Raw genomic sequence first — 19,284 nt, forward strand, 5'->3', positions numbered from 1 at the left:
TTGTGGGTTCTGTCACTGCAATGCCCCTTTTGTGGCCTTAAACTCCCTCTTCGCATACAGAGAAAAAACCATCTCAACACCTTATTTTAATAGCTGGGATGGTAACATATGCTGATTATATACCTCATTATCTATACCTCATTATGCCTGGACCTGTTCTTTCCCATAGCAGTCTGATTATATAAAAGAGGCAACTCAGAATATTTTATTAGCATACATTAGTTGTAACAAAATAATGGGCTTCACTTTGACATCTTCCTGCATGGATTTCACATACTCTGATCATATTCAAACTATCATTATCTTCTTTTATCTCTCCTATCTCTGGCTCTCTTACTCTCTCAAATAACCATCTTCTACTTTCTTTTTTATTTCCTAGATTTTCCTCATGAGAGAAAACACATAGTATTTGTTCTTCTGGGCCTTGCTTATTTGCTTAACATGCTGATCTCCAATCATGTCCCTGCAAATAATATGATTTTGCTCTTGAAGCCTAAAAATTTCTCTCTCTGTGTCTCTCTGTCCTCTCTCTTTAGTTTGTGTCAACTTGACATAAGCCAGAGTCATCTGGGAAAAGGCAACCTCAAATGAAAACGTGCTTGTATCAGATTAACCTGTGTAGTCAAATCTTGGAGGCATGTTCCCAAATAATTAATGAGGAAGGACCAAGTCCATTGTGGACAATGATATCCCTGGGCTGCTTTTAAAAACAATGGGAATAAGCCATGGAGAACAGGTCAGTATAGAACAGTGTCCCACTGTGCTGGAAAGTTGTTTGTTGTTGTTGCTGCTGCTGCTGTTGCTGCTGCTAACTTGAAACAAGCTGGATTATCTGAGAAGAAACCTCAATTGAGAAAACGCTGTCCCTATCAGATTAGCCTTAGCAAATCTGCAGAACATATTCTTGATTGATGGTTGATGTAGAAGAATCACCTACCGTAGACAGTGCCAGCCCTGGGCAGGTGGCCTTGGGTTGCATAACAAAGCAAACTGTGCAAAGCAGGCAGGAAAAGCAATGCAGGAAGCAGCCTTCCTCCACAGCCTCTACTTCGGTTCCAGCTTTCATCATCCTGTCTTGGCTCCCTCTCCTGAATTCCCTCAAAGATAGACCAGAACCTGAAATCTGTAAAAAATCTTCCCCATTTCCTTTGATCATAGTGTGTTTATCACAATAATAGAAAAGAAGATAGATAATATCATGCATATATATATATATGTTTTATATATCTGTGTTATCTATCTATAATTTTACTTACATACCTCATATAAATCACATTTTGCACATTCCTTCATTAATGAGCACTAGGCCAATTGTATAACTTAGCTATAGTTGAGTGAAAAAAAATTACCAAAATAGCCGGGCGGTGGTGGCGCACGCCTTTAATCCCAGCACTCGGGAGGCAGAGGCAGGCGGATCTCTGTGAGTTCGAGACCAGCCTGGTCTACAAGAGCTAGTTCCAGGACAGGCTCCAAAGCCACAGAGAAACCCTGTCTCGAAAAACCAAAAAAAAAAAAAAAAAAAAATACCAAAATAAACAAGGATATTCAAGCAACTTTATTGTGTGATAATGCTCATTTCTTCAATTATGTACCTAGAAGTATTGTATCTGGATAATATTATAGGGCAATTTTTAGTTTGTGAGAAGCCGCCGTAGTAAATTCTGTGGTAGCTTCTCTAATTGTATTGCCACCAACAATGTGGAAAGTGTGGAAAATTCTGTCCCATTTTCTACTTTCCTACTTCCCACACCACCATATCTCCACCATGCCACCCCCATGCCCATTTTATGCCACAGCCTCAGAAGAATTTGTTGCTGTTTGTTTTCCTAAATGTAGCTACTCTAGCCTGGGACAGTTGGAATGTCAATGTAGATTTGATTTCCATTTTCCTGGCGCCTAAAGGTGCTAGCCATTTTTACACATTTATTTCCTATTGTGTGTCTCTTGAAAGTTGTCTAATTTGACCATCTAACAAAAACCCCGACACCATGCCTGAGAAATCTTATTTTGAGTCGATGGTCACAGTTTTCCAAGAGACTCCCAAAACATTGCAGTCTATAGTCCTGAGTTGCCCCCCAAGACATGGGAGGTCAGTCACTATTGCTCAAGGCATGGTGCACTTCAGACACAGGAACCTGGGGCCTTTGAACAGTATGGGTTTTTTTCAATCTGTAAGGAAATGCCATGGGAGCACATAGTAATGTATGGTGATTAACCCAAAAATAAGCAGCTGCAGAGATTGCTCAGTGGTTGAGTGATCGCATGTGTGTAGGCACATGTATGTATAATACAAGGGATCTGTGTACATACATATGGAGACCTGAGGCTGCTATAAGGAGTCTTAATCACTCCCTACATTATTCATTAAAGCAGTGTCTCTTGATTACATCCTGAGCTCATGGATAAGACTAGCTAACTAACTAGCCATTTTGCTCCAGATATTCCCTACCCACACACACCTTCTAGGTGTCACACCTACCAGACATTTACTTGGGTGAAAGGAATCCAATCTTTGGCCCCCATACTTGCTACTTATGCAACAAGTAATTTAACCCTGAACCCATAACCCAGCCCCATATGCAAGTTTTTAACCACTTTCAGAGAAAAATAGCTACATCACAGACAAAACTAGTGTATTAACAGAGAAAGGCCATGTGAGACATGGAGATCCTGAAATCCCCGCATTTCCTCTTTCTCCATATAGCATGCCACCCTGTCCCTTTATACAGTTATTTCTTCAAGTTTTGCTATTGCTTTACTACAGTGTTCTACCTCTAAGTATCATTTTCATGTACCCTTCTGTGCTCATAGTAAGCATGCGAAATACACATATTTATTTATATTTAGCTGTAGTGTGTATTACATGTATGACTCATAGTATATTTCTGTTTACCTTAGAATATTATAGATGTCTTTTAACCTTTTTTTGTTTTGAACTTTGGGGCTTCTTTTTGGCATCATTGGAAAGCCAAGTTCAAAGAGTCTGGAAATTTCCAAAAGAACCATAAAAGCGAATGGATGTGTGGCTATGCAATTAGACCTCTGAAGCTGAGATCATGGAAGACGGCTCCAGCAACCTCAAACAGAAGAAACAGCCTCCCGTAACTGGAGAGATGCTCAGTGTTTAAGTGCTTGCTGCACGAACACATGGAGCAGAGTTCTAGTCCCCAATACCGTGTTGAGACCACAGCACTAGGTAGCTTGGTGCAGAGAACATTCCAGTCATATAAACTCACAAAAAGAAGTAATTCATCTAAAGATTATTATAAAGCTTTTTAAAAAAAAATCTGAACAATTAGGTCTTTAAAAAAGCAATAAGACAACTTCAAGATCTCATGAACAATTTGGCATCCTTATAGGGCCCCCAATCATAGTAAATCCTTCATTCCCCTTTATGATTGGAAGTTCAGACAACCTGACTAGCCTAGTTTAGCTTGGGGTTCCATGATACTCCATGGTCTTCAGCTCAAGAGGCTGGATACCTAGTCGATCTATAACTGAACCAATGTGAACGATGCCCTAGATTTGAAAGCTGTGATCTGCTATTGGAGCCTGTGGCCTGTTCCAGCAGGAAGAAAGGATGAGGTGAGGGTTCCCTCCAAAAGCTGGAGGCAGAAGCAAGAAAGCATGCCAGTATAGTGGGAACGGCGGGCTGCGTCCCGCCACCCGGCTAGCTTTACCCAAAATAATTACAGGGAAACTGTATTCTTTTAAACACTGCTTGGCCCATTAGCTCTAGCCTCTTACTGGCTAGCTCTCACATCTAGATTAACCCATTTCTAATAATCTGTGTACCACCATGAGGTGGTAGTTTACCGGTAAGATCCTAACCTGTGTCTGCCTCGGAGAGGAGAATCATGGCGACTGCCTGACTCGGCTTTTTTCTCCCAGCATTCTGTTCTATTTACTCCGCCTACCTAATTTTCTGTCCTATCAAAGGCCAAGTAGTTTCTTTATTAATTAACCAATAAAAACAACAGATAGACAAATGACCCTCCTCCATCATGCCAGAGCGTGCATCTGTGTCTTGTGCTCAGGTGATCACAAGGAGATTTTGATGAGTAAAACTAATCAGGGAGACACCTATATTCTTCACACTTATGTTTTTTTTGGTCTTTGTGAGTTCCACAAGAGAACATGCTCATAAGGTTGCTTCAGAGAAGATTCTCAGAAATTTTGTTCAGCTAAACCACGGTATGACTACTAACCATCAGTTTATGGCACTATTGACTATTTATGAGAAGAATTATTCTCAGTGCTGAAAGGCAGCTCACAAGCTTCTGTAGAAAAGCACTGGTCATATCCCCACTGTACCACATCCATTTATCAGTCGCCAAGCCTCTCCCAGTCATGTATGTAGAACGTGTACACTGTAAGCCTAAACTGCTGTAGAAAACCTACACTTCAAGTGGATGGCGCTTGTCAGGGCAAAGTAACTTTTATGATGCTTCCATGCCTCCATGAGCACAAGTTTTATCAAACCACTTGACAATGGTAAGGGACTTGGTTTCCTGAACTTTCAGGTTTGCCCATCACTAGCCCACAGTTTGTGAATGCAGCTAAAATAGTGACTTAACTCCAGACTATGATTTTGCCTCTGCCATTTGATTACTACTTTTATGACCCTAAATATGTCATTTTCCCATTCGAATATTGAAATTCACTTATATGAAGAAGTGATGGGAATAATAATTTTATCTCTCAGATTTATATGGTTAAATAAGTTAATATATACACACAGTAGTAAACCTCAGCTAGATATTTTCCTAGCTTCCCTGGTATACAACAATGATGTGTATACCAGTATTAGTCTTGATCCTTACCACATGTGTACATATGCATGTGTGTATTATGTACATATATGAATATAGGTTCCTCAGGACTTGGATTTTGTCTTTCCCCAAAATTTGTATGTTTACTGTCTTCTCCCATATAACACACTCCTTTTCTTCGCATCCAATTTTTCTCTTCCTCACAGACTTGTTCCACAGTCACTCAGTTGATCTTTTATAAGCACAAATATGTGAACAAACCAATGAAGAATCTGGCCCTAGGCTCTCAAGACATAACTCTTACATTGTGGCAGACAGAACATCAAAGCAATAATATCGTATGAAGTTGGGACCAAACTCACTCACCCTTTGAAGCTGTATATAACTAACTTGGGATTTAAAAAAAAAATTTCTTATTCTGGAAAAATGATTTATCTATGCTAAATTTACTTTTATGTATTCTTCTATGCTTACATCATATTACCACAAAGAAATTTATTATAGAAAAGATGACTTTGGTGTCAAGAGCTCTTCCCAACATTCAGATGGGTCCTGGGGACAGTGTCATGAAAGGCCATTGAAACAAAAGATGCCAGTAGCATTCCGAGGTCATATACAAGTTATAATGGACTTATACAAGATGTAAAAATATAGACTTAAAGAAACTAAAAAGTGGTCAGAGTGCCAGAGAACCTTAAAGTTTATGTGAATAAAGTGAAATAACTAATTAATGATCACAAATTAATTAAATAACAGTGACATCACCATGTGGAGAGTCATACATTTTGATTGTCTACTTGCTAAAGATGTCCCTGCTCCTTCAGTACAAAGAACTTTTGAATTCATAAAAAATTAGTTTTAACAATATAAATGAGAAGAGATTGTCATTTAAAAGCTATTTCAACAAATGTAGCAAGCAGAAATATTGCACTAACTGTGTCTTAGTTATTGTTCTATCGCTGTGAAGAGATACCCTGACTAAAGGAATTTGTAAAAAGAAGCATTCAAGAGGGAGCTTGTTTATAGTTTCAGAGTTAAGTCTATGGTCATCTTGGCAGGCAGTAGGCTGGCAGGTGTGGCACTGGATCTGTAGCTGAGAGCTTACACCCTGATTAACAGCAGGAGACAGAGAGACAGGGCCCGGCATGCGCATTAGAACCTCACAGAAGCCCAACCCCAACGAGGCATCTAATCCATCATGGTCACACCTTTCCAAACAGACCCACTAAACTGGAGACCAAGCATTCAAACGTATGAGCCTATGACAGTCATTCTCATTCAAACCACCAGAGACTGAAACACTCTCCTTTAGCTAGTTAATGAAAATTGATCACATATTACTTCACAAGTAAGTCTAAGAAGCTGTATTTAACATGTGACAATAGTACTATAGCTTTCCCTAGAGGATAAAACAGTCAGTTATAAAATCCTATAAATATTATAAAATATGATGCCTGCTTTAAATCATCCTGCAAAATAAAATTATAGTGAAAGAATAAATAAAACAGATTGGTAAAATACTTGTTGAAGCTTGGTGGTAGAGACATGCTCAAACTTTTCAATTGGGAAGACTTTAAAGACGTGAAGAACAACTGAGATGAGAAATAATGTTTTCTCTTCCCATTTCACATCACAGGCATTGCTGAAAGTGTGACCAATGGCGTCTTAGGGTAGAGCAGAGAGTGGGAAAGCACAAGTGAATGATCCAGCTAGGCACTGCTTTCACAAGTATGGAAAACTCTGCTCAGGATTTCATCATGTCTAGTAGCAAATGCCTTATCAGTTCCTCTAATTTTAACATAGACATTCTATCACGGGCAGTTGCTACTGATACTGAGTTACATAAAATTATTTTATTGCCCTTAAATTATTTGTTTTTAATTAAACAAGCAATCATATGCCCATTGCAAAAACAAAAACAAACAAAAAAATCACCGTGTGTTTGCTGAAAAACAAACATTGGAGAGGAATAAAGGGCCCAGCTTACGCTTTTCTTTCGTGTCCACCTCTCCCTTCTCTTCTCATACGCTAATGGTATTAACATATATTTTTAATTGTTTGGGTTGAAGTGTTTCTTGAACAGCTCCGTCTTAGATGGTATTATTTGTGAGGACTGCTTAGTGAATTTATGTGATGATGTATCTATTTGTACCTTCGTGTGGGACATAATCCTTTTGGGACAAGGAATTTTCTTTTTCTTTCCTCTGTTTCACCAGATACGCTGTAAGCACTTATTTGAAAGTGACATTGATATTGATAAGAACAGCTGGACTCACACAAACTTTCCTTAATGGTAAAAGCTAAACACCAAGTCTGCAAATGTAATATTTTACCTTCCCCGCCCCCACCGAAAAATAACAATAGAGTACAACCAGCGATAGCAGCAGGTGTGTGACATGCACATGGCAAGCGTGGAAGCTGACGTGACTGACATTCTGAAGACATTTTCCAGCAAGATAAATTGTCAAAGCTGAGAACGTTTGAACAGCAGGGCACAGCAAAGAGGCATTACATCTTCACATTTCAAGTCATTTGGCTGTGCTCGGCAGAGTTCCTTATAAAACTTAGTAGAGAGAAATCTACATTAACTGTTGAGCCATCCATAGGGCTGCATGTGGTAAGGAGAGAGGGCATATGTGCCCATCTGTTCCGGATCTAGCTACCTTCCCAACCTTGCCTCTCTTGTCATTTTTAGAATGTAAACAATTTGAATGTGGGGAGGAACGGGGTTCTGTGGTGCGTTCTGAACGGTTTCCAGCACTTAGAACATTTTTAAGGAATAACAACATTTTGCATTGGACTGGAGGGAATAGAACTTCCCCTTCATTTGCTAAAATGAGAATATCTTTTATTCACCAAAAGCTGTTCTTTGGCTGACCAATTTAGCAAAAGAATAAAGAGCTCCCCCTCTCATGCTTAGAAAGGACCTGTTCTTAAACAATGAAATGATAATTCAAGGAGACATGTAGTAGCAGGGAGCCAGTTTGTAAAACTACTTTTCTGGACAAGAAAGATGGTTTCAGAATGTAGGGGCTCAATTGGAAGCAGCCCTGATGCACGTTCAGTGGGAAATGTGTGCAGTTGGGCCAGGCATGGATAAAAGGAACAGAAAATGTTCTGGTTCCATATGCCGAAGTTTAAAAGTGGGCCGAGGTGTCGGTGCTGTCTCCTGCAGTCTTTAAGAAAGAGTTATAGTCTGCTTCATTAAAAGAAAGTCAAGGTTTGTAAAATCTCACTTAGCATTTACCCTTTAGTTCTTGTCATTCAGATGTAAAGAAAGATGCAACAAATAAAACAAGCTGTCCACGCTTACAGAGAAGGACTGGGAACAATTCAAGTGGTCCCCAAAAGGGGACCAAAAGAAGAGTAGCCTCGTCAGAGCAATAGAGTATCATGCAGTGGCAAAGGAGGGGGAGGTCCCTTCATAAGCCCAGGGCAAGCCAGGGAGGGTGTTGCTAAGCTTACAAAATGCTGTGTAGTGGGATACTGGTTTCAGAGCAAAGAAATAGAAACCTATTTGGGCATTTGAAAGCTCTTCAGTAGCTACCCATGCAGGGTGAGAACTGGGGGACTGATCTTCAGGATGTAGTTACTCAGAGTTTCTCATTTGAATTATATTACTGCTAAAGTGTCTTTAAGTAAGTCCCTTTTAAGCATTTATTAAAACTTGAGGTTCATTAAACAGGTAAAATGTCACCTTCAGAGTGCCCTCTTCCAATTCTGGTAGTGCTGTTTAGGTGGATTGTCCCTAAATAAACAAATTAAATAAAGCAAGTTCAAAATGTTCATGTACAATACACTACACTTCCGTAGACAGCCAATAGCCTGAATATATAAATATTTGAAATGGTGAGTTGCTAACGTAAAACGAAAGCTGTAACCTCAGGACTAGAGCTGAGTCCACAGGGAATGACTACAATTTAGAGCAATACAGTCAAACTAACCGGAGAAAATATGTATCTCCGATTGTGCCCACAGAGGCTAAAACAAGAAGTCTAGTCAAATGACAAACATTATAAGCCGTCCACAGTGAAGGCTGGTTTACATGCTACACTTCATTTGTGTCAGTAACCGTCATATGCACACAACATATGGATGCGTCACCCAAGAGCCCATTTTCATAGAAGATAAAAGAGTAGGAAGAAGGAAAAATATGCCAACTGCCACTGGTTAAGTAATAATAAAACTGTTGGGAATTATGATCCAGTCTAAGAACGAATACTACAGGCCTCCAGGGGAAGCTTAAGCCAATCCCTAAAACCATTTGTTGTCCTGCTTTCTGTTACTTCTTCTCAATCACTCTGAAAGTACATGCCTGCAGTATGCTGGAGAAGCCATGATATATGAAGACAAAGCCAGTTCTCTTCCTCAGTAATGTAATCCTCATGTTTCCTCTTTACCCTATTCTTTTAATAAAGTAAGGAAAGGACACTGCCTTTTAATATCAATTTTAAAAAATCCAATATTGTGCAAGAAAAGTAATAGAAAAATGATAAAGAAAAGTAATAGACAGCATGATCCTGCTGGCTACTTAATTTGTAGATGTTAGTCATGAATGTAAATCAGTGTAATATAGGCACTGCATTGGAGAACAATGAGTAATTCCATATGGTGGCCCACATAAAGCCCTTTCAGTTAGAAATAGCCACTTTTAAAAATCAGGCAAAAATACTACTCGGAAGGTTGGAGTCTCTCCAAATAACTCAAAGAAACATAAACATGTGATAATAATCTATGTGTCACTTCAGCTCAGTGTCTGTGAAGTAGAAAACTCTATAGTAAAAGCAAGCAAAAAATGTGCTTTAACAAAGCATTGTAAAATATCTTATTTTCTATGCAAAACTTTTAGGCTTATCTTCAATTGGTCATTTTTTTATGTCTCCTGGCTGAAGCTCAGTACAGATGAGGATAGTACATTGTGACATCATTATGTTTCATATCAAAGTGCCCATCAGTAGCTACAGATTAAAAACTAAACCATCGTGGTCTGGAGAGATGGCTCGGCAGTTAAAAGCACTGGCTGCTCTTTTAGAGGACCCCAGTTCAATTCCCAGCACCGACATGGCAGTTCACAGCCATCTATAATAACTGTACTCCCAGGGGACCCAACACCATCTTCTGGCCTCCTTGGGCACTGCACACATATGGTCTACCAATGTACATGCAAGCAAAACACCCATAGACATAAAATGATAAAAATAAAGATAATAATTTTTAATCATCAAAGACATTTTGTAATAATTTTGATTATACTGTAAGTGACCAAAAAATCCAAATAAAAAAGCCAAAGAACAATCATACATCTTAATAGTTTGTTAGGACAACACAAAATCTAGACCAGTAATTCTGGAAGTGATTTCTCCTTCAGCACTTACCAAATTACGTGCAATCTGAAACAGGAAAGCTCTGTCAGTGTAGGGGCGCTAACAAGTCCTCTTTGTTGAGAGGTCCTAATTACCATTAGTATTACTATTACTACTATTACTATTACTATTGCAGTGAGTTCCTGCTTTTTACAGTAAGCCCCAAGCCACTAACAAATGTTCCAAGGGGATGGGGAACCAACTTTCCCAATATGACAGCCTTCAAAATATCCAAACCCTGCTGCCACAGGTCAGGACTTAGGGGTTCCGAATCATCCACCACACCACTTGGGAGGATTTTCTCACAATGTACGTGACAGACGCCACACACTCTCGAGTGTTTTTCAACTCGGTGTCCCGGTTAGGTTGAGACATTAAGACCTCAATACCAGTGTGGATAATGTCCCGCTTCCATTAAAAGCCTGAATTTATATACTTTGCAGTCATGTGACTTTTCCCCATGTTTAATTTGTGATTAGACATAGTGCATTTCTTTTTGTTTTTATTATTACTTACCTCTCATGGCAATTTTTACATTAACACTGAAAATTTTACTTGATTGTTTTTGATCTTTTTTTAATTAGCATTTATTCTTTTTTAGTAGAATTAGAAATTCATAAAGATATAGTAGATTATATTTATGATGTGAGGTACTGATTCCACAATAATAAAAATAATGTATTACAGAGTAAATGGAGTATTCGGGACATTCACTAGTATTCTGAAAATTGACATTGTGCATTAATCAACCAATAATTCTCTGTGTTAAGCTTTTCAGTCAAATATAATTACAATTGTTCATCACCAATTTCATATTTTATCCTTTTATTTATTTGCTTTTTGAGACACAGTCTAATTCAGTAGTACTAAGCTGGCCTGAAACTCACTATATAGCTCAGTCTGGCCTGAAGCTCACAGTAATCTTCATGGCTCAGCCTTCTGAATACTGGCGTTTACAGGAGTGAGCCACCAGTCTCAATTTATCATGTTTTTAAACACATGGAGGGTTATAACTAGCACTCGCTCTCCACTGAACAATTATTCCCCCGCCCTCCATGTAGTAATCCATGAAAGAAACAGAAACATTTTTAGTTAGTAAGGGCCTTCTGTTAAAGACATGTCACTACCTGGAATCTACATTCTGTCTTGCTATGTCGTGCCATGGACCATCTTCGCCTTTGATGAAAGAAAAATAATTTTCTTCTCCACACATGTGAACTTGGAATCTGGAATCCAACTGTTCTAAAATACAACGTTTTTAAAATGCTGAACATTGTTAAAGTTACAAAGGGTGGCCATGAGCTCACAGACACCTGGAATAGTGGTGGAATTCCAGAGAGTATCTTCCAAAGTCGTTTTTTCAATGATCTTTCTCATTTTATGTTTTTTTTTTTCTTTTTTGGCTCTCCCCCCTCAACCCCTGGTTTTTAGAAGATCACTAGACTTTTTTCCCACTGTCCTTGAGTGGCAGTTTTTCCAGTCCTGCCTCCTCCTACTCAATATTGGGAGCATCACCGAGCTGCATTGCTGTTCCTGTTTTGAGTCACATTTTGAAAAAATATACAGGACATTCAACAGAGAGGAGTCATTTCTTGTCCGAACTCTCTTGTTCTGTGAATAAATGTGACGTTCGTAGTCCACAAGGGCCAGGATGAGAGGTGTTTGGGCATCGGAGCTCCAGTGGCTCCGAGTTTTTTGGATCTTTGAGGGTTCCACTTCTGTTGTAATACAAGCGGCAGGGCTGAGTCCCCAGCACCCGGCCGCCCACATGGTTAGCTTATGCCCCGAAATAATTACATGGAAACTGTATTCTTTTAATCACTGCCTGGCCCATTAGTTCCAGCCTCTTATTGGCTAGCTCTTACATATTGATCTAACCCATTTCTAATATTCTGTGTAGCACCATGAGCTAGCTTACCAGGAAAGATCTTAACCTGCGTCTGTCTCTGGTGGGCGAATCATGGCGACTCCCCGACTCAGCTCCTTTCTCCCAGCATTCTGTTCTGTCTACTCCACCCACCTAAGGGCTGGCCTATAAATGGGCCAAGGCAGTTTCTTTATTATTTAACCAATGACTTTCCTCCATCATTTCCCCTTTTTCTGTTTAAACAAAAAAAGGCTTTCATTTTAACATAGTAAGATTACATATAGCAAAACAGTTATCAAGCAAGAATTACAGTTACAATATTTATATCTATTTTATCTTTTATCATAACTAAGGAAAACTATAACTATAACTAACCATTCTTCAACTCCATCAAAGACTCCAGAAGGATACAATATTACCTAAGTAAACAAGAAATAAGAAACTTCAAACTCTAGAAATGACAGAGACATCTCACTGCTTGGACAGTCACCCAAAGTTCTTTTGTACTGTTAGGGCATCCATCTTCAGCCTTCAGGCCCATAGTATCCAGCAGACATTTTCATCAAGCAGGAAATTCCAAAGACAGTTCAGTCACTTTTTGCTGTATCCTGCAGAATGTCTCGCAGACTCTTTCATGAATCAGGAACCCCGAAAGACCATCTCACCTTTAGGCAAGTTCAGCAGTCCTTTTTCTGCGGGTTCTCTGTGTCCAGTTTATGCAACAGTCTAGGCAAGAGCAGTTTCTTGCCCAAATGGCTATCAAACTCCTTAAGGAGCCTCTTCGATGCCCATCTTCCTCTTGAAGTAGATTGGTGCTGTCAGGAGCAGATGTGTCTCATTGTCATAAAAAGCCCTAAATTATTAAAACATTAAATGCCATATTCTGCAGTCTTTGAAAGATATGAAGAATGCCTATCTAACTGAAATATATCTATGCACATCTAGAAAATCTAACTAACATGACTAAAAGCTTGACAATTATCGATGATTATCCATTAACAACCTATATACATTATATTTTTAAATGAACTATACAATCACAATACCTTAATCAAGATTAGAAATACATATACATATAACAAAATTGACCTTAAAATCTATACCAATGCAAATTATTCATATCTATATCATATCCCCCTTTAAATGTAAAAGAACATTTATAAACCATATTTGGGAACATGGGCGCAGTTTTTCTCTCCAAACTGCTTCCTGCTGAATGGGGGCGCTGTTATTCAGATCTTTTATGGTGTAACCTGTGTGTCAGGGTCATCTCAGTCGGCAGTTGAATGAAGTAATTTTCTGAAGGTGTTCACAGCAACCTTTCAGGAGGGCGTGGTCTATCATACCATATTGGAATAGAAGAAATCCACAGAGTCTCATCCTCTGTGAAAACAAAAGACCCTCTCCAAAGCATCATATCCTTAGACCCATATTCTGAAATCATAATACCCTTATATCCATTCTGGTTTAGCTTAGCAGCCCATATAATGAAATGTCTCTCTGTACTTAGCTCCTTTACAGTCAAAAATTTTAAAGAAAACACAATAATACAAATAATCCAGACTCTCTGTGAATTTTCCATTTTTACGTGGCTTATTTTTCTTTATTTCTTTTAATCTATAACTATCTGTACTCTGTCTCTTTAAAGACTTTATCCCCCTTTTTTAAGGGCATTAACTTTATTCTCTCTATATATATTTTTTTTCTCTCTCAAGCCTACGTACATTCATCCTACACTGTGACCCATAGAGGTCTTTTATGTCTGAATCTGTTTTATTGTGAATCTGTAATTTTTTTTTTCAGGAGCATTTCTTAAAATGTTAAGCAGTTCTTAAAAACTTAAGTTGCACCATGTAGGGGTAATATGGTACCACCTGTGTCCAGCTCAGTTTAAACCTTAAGTGCACTGTTATTACAGTAATTACGGTAGTTCCTGCCTGAGACCAGCACAGTTCAACATGGTGGAGCTGAGCCCTCCTGCCTCAGAGCCATTTGGTGCCCCTGAGCCACACACAGTTCCAGACACACAGCAGTCCACATTGCCATCAAGCAAGCCATAGCACTTTACTCCAAATGCTCCATTCAAAAGCTCTGTCTCCAGCAGGAGCCAGACAGAGATCGTGATGGCAGCACAGCCCAGAAAGCCGGCATTTTAAAACAGCCAGTTTTTTTCCTGCTGCTGAGTCAGGACAATTTCTTTGCCGCACGCAACCCACAAACAGCAAAAAGCTGTCTTAAATTCTCTTTGTGTCCTTTTTAAGCCCTCTCAGGTTTTACGTGGAGTTCATTAGCACGTTGGGTGCCACTCTGTTGTAATACGAGCGGCGGGGCTGCGTCCCCGGCACCCGGCCACCCACATGGCTAGCTTATGCCCCGAAATAATTACACGGAAACTGTATTCTTTTAATCACTACCTGGCCCATTAGTTCCAGCCTCTTATTGGCTAGCTCTTACATATTGATCTAACCCATTTCTAATATTCTGTGTAGCACCATGAGCTAGCTTACCAGGAAAGATCTTAACCTGCGTCTGTCTCTGGTGGGCGAATCATGGCGACTCCCCGACTTGGCTTCTTTCTCCCAGCATTCTGTTCTGTCTACTCCACCCACCTAAGGGCTGGCCTATAAATGGGCCAAGGCAGTTTCTTTATTATTTAACCAATGACTTTCCTCCATCACACTTCAATACCTTAAGCGGCTCTACGAACCCCCACAATATCAAAGTCATACACCACTTCTACATTTGTCCTTGGGAAAACAACCAAAGAAGCATACTTGTTATGGAAACATTAAGGAGTGATACTTAAGAAGCTTCCTCTCTGTTGACGAAAACTGCTCGTTCGTTTCTCGGCTGCCCAAACCCGTGCTGGTTCACTCCCAGCTGCCCAGACGGAAAATAATCACACAGACTGTATTAATTACAACAATGCTTTGCCAATCACTTATGCGTATTTCTAGCTAGCTCTTATATCTTCCATTAACCCATTTCTGTTATTTTACATTTTACCACAAGGCTCATGGTTTACAGATAACGTTCCCGGGCATCTGTCTCCTCCAGCAGCTCCATGGCTTCTCACTGACTCCACCTACTTTCTCCTCTATGCCTGATTGGAATTCCTGTCTTATTCTCTTCTGCCCTGCCATAGGCCAAAAGAAGCTTTTTTATTAACCAGTGGTCTACAAAGAGGATTCCCACATTACCTCTCCAAAGATCTAGAATGTCCCGTGAAATAATGTGACGACAGAGTGCGGCATCTTCGGAGTTTGTCCTCTTAAAGGAAGGTTCCCTTTTCAGCTCTCCGTTTTTACTGCAGCATACCTGCGTTCCATGTGGATGAGGGTGTGTGCTAAGTCTAATTATTGCTCAAAGAAGAGCCAGAAGATAGAACTACCAAAAATACTGCTACTGTACCAGCTTCAAATATGTGAACATGAACTGGACTTATGTCTGGGGATGCAGCCTGCGAAAAACAAAAATATTTTTAGAAAGTCCTGTGCATGCTTCTGAACACGGCCAGATTTGGAAAGTCTTTTACTACAGTGTTACAATTAACTCCCTTATAATATCATCTAACAGTATTTAACAGTAAATACCGCTTTAAACATAATCTACATGTTCTGATATGATCATCTGTAGTAAAACCTCCAAGAATATTCTCAGACTTTCATTTCCCTAAAAATGAATAAAAAGAGGACGATATGGGGACAGGAAAAGCTGAAGGAGGGAGCACCCATGTCCTGAAATGGAGCTACCATCTCTGCTCACTTTGGGTCTTAGAGTACAGACTACAGGGCCTTGGGCATCAAGATCTACCCAGAAGGGGATTCTGGCTGTAGGGGAGGCTGAAGTATGTCAACACACTGGGAGCCAGGCTATTGAGCATACAGGATGGGCTGGGCCATGCAGAGATGGCAGGGCTCTGAGCTTTAACGCCTCTCAGCAAATGGGTTATATGTCATGCCGTGTGCACTGAATTGCCAAGCTTCCCTTGGGCATGTGCATGCATGTGTGCATGCATGTATACATGTGTATGTGTCGTGTGTGCATGGGTGTTTGTGTGTGTGCATGTGTGTTTGTGTGCGTGTGTGTGTGCATGTTACAGTTTGATGACTCTGGTTCTGTACCGCAGTGCAATGATCACTCCATATAAGACTGCGTATCTCCACCTTCTCCAAGCATCTTTGTTTCTGGTACAGGCAAATGGCACAGAAAGGGCACATCCAGCATCTCTTTAGCTTCATACATTCCCTGTTAGCTGCTCACCGTAAGCCAAGTGCCTTACGATGTCCCCAGCACTGACAGAGGGGAATAGCTGAGACAATCATTGCTGCTGTTTCCAGATAGGGGTGTGTGTGTGTGTGTGTGTGTGTGTGTGTGTGTGTGCACGCGCGCGCGCGCGTGTTTAGACATGTGGGAGCTTGAAAAAGAGCAACTTGAAAGCAAGGAAAGGTGTACCATAGCCACAAGATTTAATCGCCTATGAAAGGAGACAGAGACCCACATCGGAGCACCGGACTGAAATCCCAAGGTCCAAATCAGGAGCAGAAGGAGAGAGAACACGAGCAAGGAACTCAGGACCATGAGGGGTGCACCCACGTATTGAGACAATGGGGATGATCTATCGGGAACTCACCAAGGCCAGCTGGACTGGGTCTAAAAAAGCATGGGATAAAACCGGGCTCGCTGAACATAGCAGACAATGAGGACTACTGAGAAGTCAAGAACAATGGCAATGGGTTTTTGATCCTACTGTACGTACTGGCTTTGTGGGAGCCTAGGCAGTTTGGATGCTCACCTTAATAGACCTGGATGGAGGTGGGTGGTCCTTGGACTTCCCACAGGGCAGGGAACCCTGATTGCTCTTCGGGCCGATGAGGGAGGGGGACTTGATTGGGGGAGGGGGAGGGAAATGGGAGGCGATGGCGGGGAGGAGGCAGAAATCTTTAATAAATAAATAAATAAATAAATAAATAAATAAATAAATAAATAAATAAATAAAAAGATTTAATCGCCTTTGTGCCATATCACGAATCTGAGTTTCCTAAATCACTGGACTCCCCTATAAGTACAAAAACGCATTCTAATGGTTTGTAAACATTTACCTTTCTATCACTGTCGTAAAAAGGATCTAGTCTTCATATCCATCTTCTATTTAGTTGACATGATTTATTTGTGTGTATTAATTTAATAATCTAATACCTTTCTGAATTTTCAAATTATTTTTTAGTAGATTCTTTTGGAATTTTCCAGTTTCTGTGAGTGTGTGTTTGTGTCTGTGCATTTCTCTGTGTGTAGATGTGTGTGTGTGCATACATGTGGAGAGCAGCATACAACCTTGGGTGTCATTTCTCAGGACCTTCCTTCCCTCCTTCCTTCCTTTCTTAGTCTTTTTTTTGGGGGGTGGGGAGGCAGAGAGGGAGGCAGGGAGGTGGGTGGCACCGGCCAGGAATGGAACTCACCAAATAAGCTCAACTGATTGGCCAGCAAACCCCATGAGGCAAGACTGCTCCCCATCCCAAGATATTGTCTTGGACACCAGAAGGAAAGATCATCGCACCCTATAGTGGACAAAATCAGAGGGCAGAGGCAGACTCCCTATTGCAAACACTTTTGTGAGGGAACTTAATCTCATTTTTGAGACTTGACTCAGTCTGCTCCCAAAAACCACACTCTAACTGTTCCATTAGGGCCTGTGTCCAGGCATGAGTTTGGGTAGGGCCTGAGACACTCCAATGCAGCCTTTTCCTTCCCAATGTCTTAGTTCAAGGAGTCTGCCTTCTGTTGAGACTGTGCCTGGTCTACTTTTTACTTACACTTCTGAACCAAATACATGGAGCTTTTCCTCACACAAACTGAAACCCAACTCTCAGGACACCAAGTGGTGGATGACCCACAATTTAACTCCTCTCTGACACAAGCCACCAATTTTTGCATAAATCTCAAAGGTGAAGGAGCCCAGTGCCATTAAGACTGCCCACATTGTAAAAATCCTACATTCCCAGAACCCCATCTCAGCTTTATTCATTTGCTAGAATTGCTCACAGAATTCATAAAAATCCTTTTGTTCACACTTACTGCTTCATTATAAATGATATGACTTCCAAAGAGCGGAATGAGAAGGATGCATGGGAGCCAGGGACGAGGGTTGAAGATCACACTGCCCTTTTGTGCCCCTTCTGTGCAGCCCACCCACACAGCACTTTAAAGTATTCGCCAGCAGAAGCTCTATGGTGCTATCTACAAAACGATATAATGGTCTCGTCAGGAAGCTGCGAGCAGTCTAATCCTCATCCACTAGTGATTGGCTCACACACCAGCTCCTGTCCCCTCCCCACAGATGGATTAGTGGCTGGAGCTAAAAGTTCCAAACCACTAATTATGTCTTAGTCATTCTGCTGGCTACCTACAGTCTCATTGGCTACAAATGACAGTCTAACTAATCAAGAGAATCAAAATACTTTCAGGAAAAAAAAACGTGACAGCAATCAGGAAAAATACAAATATGAATTTTTATGACCCCATACTGTGACTGGTTTTATTTCTATTAATCTCTAATACCACTAACGAGTGACGCTCCTCCTTGTGAATGTTTATGGACACACCCACAAAACTTCTCTCATGACTCAGGCTGCTTCCTCTGCAAGGTTAACTGTTTACTGGCTAATCCTTGTGTAAACCTAGCAAACCTCACCCTTACTTCATTCCCGTGGCTGCCACCTTGCAACTGTGACACCCTCTGCCATCACTCTCCAGCTCGGATATCATAGTGTGTGTGAATTATGATCAATCTCTTTATTGAAGACTATAGAAAGTTGTGATTTTCTAGTTGCTTTGAGTGTTTCTATTGGAGTCCAGAATTCTGTTAGTACTAATATCAAGTTAATACCTTCGCTGTTCCCAGTTTGTATAGGCCATGAGCTTTCAGTATAGTTTAATAGGACAAATAGATCTCTGGCAGTTATGAAACGTTAAAGAGGCCTCTGCGACCACCCATGGATTCCATAGAAGATGTGGATGTCCCAGGGCTCCTCTGCGAACATCCAAGGATCCTACAGAAGGCATGGAGGGTTCAGAGCTCCTCTGTAATCATTCATGGATCCTACAGAAAGAATGGATGGCTCAGAGCTGTGACCACCCATGGATCCTACAGAAGGCTTAGAGGTCTCAGGGCTCCTTTGCAATCATCCATGGATCCTATAGAATGCTTAGAGATCTTGGGGCTCCTCTGTGACCATGCATAGATCCCATAGAAGGCATGCAGGGACCCTGGACTGCCTGGGGC

The sequence above is a fragment of the Chionomys nivalis genome, chromosome 15 (genome assembly GCF_950005125.1).
Source record: "Chionomys nivalis chromosome 15, mChiNiv1.1, whole genome shotgun sequence".
In the NCBI taxonomy this organism is placed as follows: Eukaryota; Metazoa; Chordata; class Mammalia; order Rodentia; family Cricetidae; genus Chionomys; species Chionomys nivalis.